Below are 9726 nucleotides of genomic sequence, written 5' to 3'. Positions count from 1 at the left end.
GCCAATAAGAAAACATAAACAGCCTACTTACAGTTTCATTTCATAGCAGGGCTCCTTTGTTTATCATCCGCGGACCCCTTACAGTACAGAGGTATGTCAACGATATTCTACGCCCCGTTTTGTTGCCGTACATGGCAAGCCATCGTGGCCTTAAATTTCTGCAAGATAAAGGTAAGTTTGCACACGGCGAGGGTTTCCACAGCTTGTCTTCGTGCTTCCACACCTTATCTTGGCCAGCAAGATCGCCGGACCTCTCCTCATTTGAGAACGTTTACAGCATTATGGGCAGGGTCCTCATACGGGAATCTGACGATATAACGCGCCAATTAGATAGAATTGCGGGGCGATATCTCCCAGGAGGACATCCAACAACTCTATCAAACATTGATAAACCGAAAAACTGCTTGCATAAGGGCCTGAAGTGGACCAGTGCGTTACTGACTTGCTCAATTTGTGAAGCTCTTTGTTTTGAATAAATTAACCAATTTTTCTGAAATTGTAATCGTTAGTTTTTTTGACATGTACATCACATCTACCCATTTCCGTCCCATTCGGACAATTTCTTCGTGCCGTGTTGCTCTTTCTTTTTTTTTCTTTTTTTTTTTGTCTTAGAGTTTACATAAGTTCCCAGTAATGCTTGTGTGAGTTTTCCGCCTTGCCTCGGATGCAACAACATATCTGCACCGCTAAGCACTTTGTACTCCAGTTCAGTACAAGTGGCAACACTCACTACCAGCTGTCCGCAGCTGAACATTTCTGTTTCCATTCATACACAGACAAGTAACTTTTCCTTAGTCTTTCCTCCGTGTCAACCACTTTACGCACAGTGATAAGCTCCTCATACCTGGACAGGGCGCTCGCTGCTAAGTGACGTTGAGGTAACATCTTTGTACCACTTCCTTTCCGGAATTTCGCAACGTGCTCAAAGCCAATGCAGGTGTTCACTTTATGACATCACTTAGATTTCAAACTTCGGGAAACATACTCATACTAAAAAATTCCAGGTGCAGTGGATTCATTTCACAAGACCTACAATACACGTCCACTTACGGAAACGGCATCTCCGAGGTGCCAGCATCAGCAAGGGGAGTAAATGAAACGAAGAAAGACGTCTGCTGTAATACTAATTTCAACTATTCTGAACGACAGACGACGAAACAGACATACTCACTGTAGTGCATACATACAGTATCTGTAAGAAATACAAGGCCTGTTCAGTAAGTAATGCTAAAAGTCTATTTGTCAGCCAGTTGTAGAACAACTTGAAATATCCTGCTTCAGCCCCTGTAGACTCATGAAGTCCAAGTAACAGTGCTATACGTAGGCTTCAAAATATCGTCTGTAACGGAGGTGTGCTCCAAAGAAAGAGGTGTTACTGAGGTTTTTTTGGCGGGGAACCACAGCCTCGCAGATATTCATACGCGCTTGCAGAACATTTCCGGAGACCTGGCAATGAACAAAAGCACGGTGAGACGTTTGGCGAGGCGTCTGTCACCATTGCAACAAGGTCTCTCTGAGGTGTCCCTATCTCCCGCGTGCCGGTCGGTCGTACGCACCTTCAGGGTATTGAAGAGTTCAGCGCGTTCGTCGCAACAAAAATACAAATACAATTCTCCTTCTCCATGCCAACGCAAGGGCTCACACTAGTCGGCGCTCCCGAAAGAAGCTGACAAAACCCCACTGGATTGTTCTTCGTGGTTTGTAACCTCCCACTCGCTTATCGACCTTAATGACGGTGAAAAATTAAACCGCGTGTACCTAATGGAAATTTGGGAAAAGCAATCGTCACCGAATTTAATCTGTCGGTAAAGAGGGAGGAAAGGGTTACATCTAAATGAAAGGAAAAATGCTAATGAAACTGGTGGAAATTAAGGTTTATAATTTGTAAAAAAACAGCTACCAGCCACATGTATGGTTAAAAAGGTTTATTATCTTCAGACCATGACCGGTTTCGGATTTTTCTTTACAAATCCATCTTCAGATGGCAGTTACAAGCATTCTAAGTTGGACCTAGTTTTGTTTTTGTTATTCGTTTGCTGCACTGGGAAAGAAAAGAAATATTTTTGTTGTAATATCGGTAATGGTATTTTTACAAAAGATTTACTTCTTTTACAAAATCTAATTGCTCATGAGATAGTTTTCTGTTTTAAACTTAGTAAACGTGCAGGTTATTGTACTTACGAGGTATGTAGTTCTGCCTGACGAAATATTCGTGCGTTTATGTTTCCGAGCGCAAGCTTAATACACTTTTCAATATGCACTATGTGAGTGCTATTCCAGTCAATGGACGTCACTTTCAACCTCATCCTCTTAATTACACACGCAGCACACACGAATAACGTTTACAAAACGTGGCCCAGCTTCATATTACAAACGAGAACAATACTTCCAAAGAGCTTACAGTCGAACGATGTTAACTTACAGTTGCTGTATAGTCGATATGGGTACAGTAAAATATCTCTTTGCATATTGTATGAGATTAATCTAAAACGGAATAAAGTAAAATTACATACAAATAAGATTACAAACATTATATGTAGTACAGAAATACTGTGTGTTACTAATTAGTTGTTACAATTTTAGGAGATAAATTCTAATATATGACATGATAAGCAATGCACATGTTTTCGTTATGCAATGTTTCAATGACATATAAGCAGTTTTCGGGGGCCTGTATACTGAATGTTTTTAATGGAATATTAGGCTTAAGTTGTTTTAAAAAAGTGAAAGCTTCTTCAAAGTTATTTAGGAAGGGGGTGTTAACTAACTCTGTCTGTTCATTCAGAATGAGATCAGGGAACCTGTTTTTACGTGTACGAATCTCAATGTGAAACCCTTATCTTTAAGGTGTAATATCTGCAGGTTGTTTTCTATATTCCCAACTGTAGGATTTTTTTCTGCAAGATGGGTGGCAAAAGCAGATTTGCTTAGGTTTTTCAAATATAGGGCATCAAGGTGTTCCTTGAATCTTGTTTCAAAAGCTCTACCTGTTTGACCAATGTAGAATTTAGGACAGTTGTTACACTTAAGTCTATAAATTACAGATCTTTTATGGGTTATGCTGTTGTGTGGGAGTGAGTGTATGACTCTTTGTTGGAGTTTGTTATTGGTAGAGAAACTGATTTTGACATTCTTCTTCTGGAATAGGTTGAAAATTTTGAAAAGGGGTAAAGTTAATAAAGAAAGTAAACGTGCGGTCGTCACATTAACAATTAATTGGCGCTAATTAGATATTTGAGATTTGGGGGAAATTACAGTCGCCAGTCCTAAGGACAATTACTATAGTAACTGAAAAAGAAAGGTTATTACACATATAATTAGCACTAGAAGCGTGGCAACTGAAGGTTGACATGTGTAGTGTGAAAACTGAAAGTTTGTCAGAAGTAATAAATTTCGCTACACTCTGACTTATTTTAGCAAAAGAATTAATAAAACCGGAAAATCGAAAGTTAATTTAGTGACTAAAGTTAATAGTGAGCTTTCTTTCTGAAGCACATCGAAATTCAGTAAGATACGGTTAGTCTTGGACTACCTTAACAATCATTTCAAAAGCTACTTGAATCTACGCAATTTAGAAATAAGAGATTTAACTCTGAACTTGAATTAAATGATTCTGAACAATTAACAATAGTAAAATTTAGTACGTATCAAGCTGAGCTGCAGTCACAGGTAAGCTAAAACACGGTAACAAAACTTGCACTCTTAATTTGTGCTTGTGTAATCTAAATATTGTAGCCAGCTATGAATACCTTAACTGAACTTTGAAATTAAAGCAGTAAAATCGAAAGATGCTGGCGTTTGAATTTCAACGACACTCGGGTTCATTCCAGAACAGGAAGGGACCCTGCTTGGTAATGCAATTGGGACAATGAGCAACAAAGGTTCATGCTACATTGCTGTAATTTTGTGATTTGAACAGTTTGAAAAGCTGAGGTCTGCCATACAGTTCTAAAACCTTACGTGCTTCCAGTCTTCCTTGTTGGTTGATTGAAGGTTTGAAGCCGTCGATCGAGGAGGTGGCGCCAGTCACTCATTGTCGGCCGTCGCTGTTGCAGAAGCTGGATGTTGGTGTGCCTTCTTCTCGACACGGTCACCAGGCGAAACGGGCTCTTGATGTGCGCCAGCTAATGCTTCCCGTCCGCGACACCGTGTCAGAAACTATCATCGCAAGTCGAGCACAATTACATGCTGCTCAACCCCAAAAGCGCGGCAACTTGCGGGAGCATCACACAACACACCTGCTCCACTGCACTACCCCAGCCAGACTCCTGCTGCTCTGCCCGCGCTCCACGCGGCAGAGTTAACACTCCCAAAGATCCCACACACTTTGGTTCTCCACACGAGCTATCGATGTAATCGTTCGATAGCATAGTTTTCCCTAGGCCAGACCCAGTGTAAAAATATAAATAATATTTACGAAACAAACCAATTATACATCAACATAAAGCAATAATAAATATATACAAATAGTACAACAATTACAATATATAAAGGCACAGAAATGTCATATCTTCAGGTAACAAAATAAGGAAAAATCTATAGTACAATAGATGGAAATAGAAGGATATGCATTTCCGGCGTTACACGTGCCCCACATTGTCTGAGGATGTTCGTGTAATGTAAGTAGACTCAGAAAATGTTCCAAAAAAGAAACAGCGGAAATGCATATGCTCAAAACATCAACAAAATTTAGCATTCATCTAATTAACCATATATCAATTTTTAGACCATAATAATTGAGTGGAGACACTCCTAATCTTATTCCACTCTGTCATCTTGCACAAAATAAAACAGGTTGACAACACATTAAAATTCGTAGAAAACATAGAAAATGGTTTAGATATTCCAAAATCATTAAAATTCGTAACACTATTAAGAAATGGAATACTATTTACAAAATTAATCAGAGTACATGGTCATAAAAGCAGGTAGATCAAAATACGCAAATTAATAATTAATTACATAGAATACACATTTTTTGTAACCTTTTCATAATTAATATTCTCGCCATGAGAGTCCATTTAACGCTAAACAACTAAATAATATACAGCAGATCGACAAAAACATAAATATTGACAGCAGAATTCTTTCACATCAGCTGTCCGGGAAGAGAAACAACTCCGCCTTCGGTACCCGCAATTACAAAGAATGCCGACAGCGGCACAAGAGCCGACAGCGGCACAAGAGCCGACAGCGACTCCGCCTCGCTAGTATTGTTGCGCCCGCCTGTGCAGCACGCTTGATCTCACCCGCCCTTGTAACGGCACTTCCCAAACGTCCGTTTCACTGAATTCTTTCGGAAAAACTCACTCCCGAGCAATCTCAAGAAGTCCATTAACACTATCACAGTGGATAACTCAACACTGTCCATCATCACACGCATGTACTAGCCTGAAACTTAAAACAGCGTCTAAGTACATCGACAATGACCACGAAATCACATGTTCATGAAATCTTACAGCTAGTTACAAAATCATATTTACATTCCTTAATCTACTGTGACTCAGCTGAAAACTTAAACTAGCAGCTTGGATTTTTCAATTGATAAATAATCACTCTCTCTTAAATCATTTAGTAAAAATTAATTACTTATTTATTACAACTTCTTTAATGTCCTCTTGGTCAGGCAAAAGCATGGCAATCTAGCAAATCGTTTAAATCTTACACTCAATATTTACATACTGTACAAATTACCCATTCAGTGGTATTAATCAATCCTAGGTTGGTACAATTCCAAGTCTACAATGTTCCGTGTACCTAATAGTTTTCCAGAGCTTGGATACTCTAAGCAATAAGCATTTGTGTGAGGTATACCAATGACTTTATATGGTCCATTATACACAAACTTAAATTTAGAGATTTCATTGTCTATCTCGCTCGATTTCTCGTGAGCTTTTACAAGTACTAAGTCTCCGATTGCAAACTTAGCAAAACGCGCTTTAGTGTCATGACGACGTATGCTAGCATCGGGTTTCAGCTTCATTATTTCTCGCAAACGATCTTTTTCCACACAAATACTAATGTCAATCCATGGAGGGAATTTGATTATCTCTTCCACTAAACTTTTACTTCTGTCATCTAACAGGATTTCCTGTGGAGAAAATCCCGTAGACTCATGTCTCAAGGTGTTCATAATTCTCTCAAATACTGCTACATATTTGCCCCATGCCCTATGGTTGTGATGGCAATAGGTATGGCAATGTCGGCCTAGCTCGCGCATATACCTCTCAGCGGGATTCCCAGCTGGACAATAAGCTGAAATACGGATCACCTCGACCCCATTACTTTCCATGCCTTCACTCCACAACTTAGAAGTAAATTGTGCCCCATTGTCTGATAGAATCGCCTTGGGCTTACCAATATGTACAAAATAATCGTTCACAAGCTTGCTATAGACCGCTTTAGCTGTAGCTTTCCTAATTGGGTATAGCTTGATGAACTTGGAAAATGCTTCTAGCACTACTAAAATGCAGGCAAAGTTTCCTGATGACTTGGGCAAAGGTCCGTACAAGTCCACGCACAGTAATTCAAAGGTGTCGTTAGGCCTTATACTTTGCATAGGACCACGACTCGTACAGTTGGTAACCTTCACCTTCTGACATAAATAGCAAGTTTTCACTCTGTCAGTAACGCGTTTTAACGTGTTGTTAAAATGCACTACTTCACTCAGCTTTTCCGTACATTTCTTTGGTCCCCAGTGACCATACGCCAAATGGTAGTAGTCTATTATTTCCGTGACGAATTTGGTGGGCCAGCATACCCGCCAAATATTACTATCTTCACCATTACGTATGTACAAGATATGATCGTATATCTTGTAATACTTCCTTAATTTCTCTCCTTCTGGACTCCGTTCATCATATCGGGTTTTCACCATATTTAAACAACCATCCTCGTTATAATGATGACGTAGATTCTTACAGACGTTCACTATTAATTTGCGTCCCTCAACTTCCTTAAAATAGTGTAATTTGACCACTCCATCTGACTCATCTTTCAATACATCTTGATTAGACTCGGGCAACCGCAACAGCGCATCCGCTACGCAATTGTCGGTCCCTTTTACGTAACAGACGTCATAGTTAAATTGCTGTAAATACAGCGACCACCTAGTCAGTCTTTCGTGAAGTAGTTTACAATCCTTAAGATAAGTGAGCGCCTTATGGTCCGTATGAATAATCACCTTACGGTCCCATAGGTAACCCCTGAACTTCTTGAATTCCCACACGGTAGCGAGACACTCTTTCTCAGAAATCGTGTAGTTTCGCTCACTTTATGATAAAGTTCGACTCGCGAACGCTATCGTCCGGTGTTCCTTATCCTCTCCTTTACCAAATTCTTGGAACAGTTCTACCCCCACCCCGTAATTCGACGAATCCGTTCCCAGGTGGAAGGGTAGCGATAAATCAGGATGAAATTGTATGTTAGATCTTAACAACTCCTCTTTGAATCTCTCGAAAGCGGCCTGACACCCGTCAGTCCACACAAACGGAACATTTATGCATAAGAGGGTATTCAAATTTTCATCATTAAACACTTGTCCTTTTACAAATTTACGCTAAAATCCTGTTAGTCCTAGAAAACTTTTAAACTGTTTTCTAGACTTGGTTGGAGGAAAATTCCTTATTGCCTCTAGTTTCTCTGGGTCCTTCGTAATACCAGCAGTGGTAATTACGTGCCCTAAAAATTTCAGTTCCTGCTTCACAAATTCGCATTTCTTTAGCTTTAGATTCATTCCGCCACGGCGCAATGCTCTAAAAACTTCATTTAACAGGTCACAATGGTCACGCCAAGTGGCATTGGCCAACAATAGGTCGTCAACATATACAGTTAATCTTGAACTCAAAGCCGGTCCTAGCACTTTATCTAGGGCCCTGATGAATACGGACACAGATATATTAAGTCCAAACGGCAGTACTCTATAGTGATAACACCTGCCCGCAAACAAGAAGGCGGTGTATGGCCTAGATTCTTCTTCGAGTTCTATTTGCCAGTAACTAGCCGTCAGATCGAGGCTAGTCATGAAAACGTTGCAAAATCTTCTACATACTCTCTGGTCTGTCTGTTTCACGTTGAACGACCCTGGTCAACGTGTGGGCGTCAATCACAATACGCACACTACCATCCCGTTTTGCTACAATGACCAAACCGTTATTGTATGGACTCGTACTTCTTTCAATCACTCCCCACTCGATCATCTTATCTATCTCCCGTTGCACTGCTTCCTTTTTGGACCGCGGTATAGCATACGGTCTCACGAAGAATGGTTCGTGCGGAATTACATGCAACTTACATTTATATCCTTCCACAAGTCCCGGTTTGTCTGAAAACACACTCTTATTCCTCATTATCACTTCATACAGGCCTCGTCTTTGTTCGTGTGCTACGTTTGACACACCGTCTACAATACTTTCCAATTCACTTTCTACACTATTGTCAATGCCGAGATTCCTCACATTACAGTAGTTCAAATTCATACCTACGTCAATACCATCCGGCCAGTTAACAATGTGTATAGGCTGGTATTGCCTATGCACACCGTCTCCTACCTCGTCAAAACTAACTACTATTGTTTTATCTTGTGACGTACATATCAAAGTTTTGCTTTCGCAATTAATCACTGCACGGTACTTTAATAGCCAATCCAACCCGATAATTACTTCCGTAGTTAAGTCTGGCACGACGACAAACTCTTGTTCAAATTGTGCCCCACATATCTCAAAGTTGACAAAAATCTGTTTTGTGACCGGTTTACTGGCCTTCCCAGTAGCACCGATAATTTTCACTCCTGTTACTGGCATAACTACGATGCCAGGTCTGTCTTTCAGTAACTCAAATATTTTCCCAGATACAGCACTCAATTCTGCACCGGTGTCAATCAACACGTTTAGTTGTAGGTCGTGCATATTAACAGACACTACTATCTGTCTACACTTGTCCTCGACTGTTTCTTTATTTTCTCACAGTAAATCCTCGTCTATATGCACGTCATTCCAGAAAAAAACCATCCGTCTTTGATCCTAAATCCGGCTTATCTGGCGGCCTTTTCAGCCTCTGTTCACATACAGTTTTAATTTCAATACGTTTGTCCTGAGGCTTAGTCTGTAGCTTCGCCTCCAATACCGAAACCTTTTCCTGTAACTCGTCAAATAGTGAGTGTTGCTTTGCTATCAATTCACTAATTGTCACCTTCGTTGATTCCTCTTTGGTCAGATTGATCTCATCTGCCAATCTACCTGGAGAAATGTGCCCAGTAGTATCTGCAATTACTTCCTCTGGACCTGCGCAACCCATACTGCTATCGTCAGACCGTATAACGTCAGCTCTAACCTCATACATGCTGTGTACTGCGTGCTTTTCTACCAATCGTGTCCGGCTATCACTAAAATTCTCGTAATCTTTCTCCTCAATACTTTCGCAATGTTTAAACTGGAGTTTTGCTTCGGATGGGTCGGCCACTTCTAACACTATAACTTTCGGTAAAGTCTGCCGGTCAGGGCCAGAACTTTCCGTTACTACTTCAACATCCAACTCCTGCGGGACGAAACACGACGAATCTTGCTCGTGCTCCCCATTAACATCAACTATTTCTGGTAAAGTCTGCCGGTTAGGGCCAGAACTTTCTATCACTTCACAAACACTACCTTCCTGCGGGTCGAGACGCTGCAAATCATGCCCGCGCTCCCCATAAATACTTCTCCCGTACAGGCCCCTATAATCTCTTAG

The sequence above is a fragment of the Schistocerca cancellata genome, chromosome 3 (assembly GCF_023864275.1).
Source record: "Schistocerca cancellata isolate TAMUIC-IGC-003103 chromosome 3, iqSchCanc2.1, whole genome shotgun sequence".
NCBI lineage: Eukaryota > Metazoa > Arthropoda > Insecta > Orthoptera > Acrididae > Schistocerca > Schistocerca cancellata.
Note: the sequence above shows the minus strand (reverse complement) of the source record.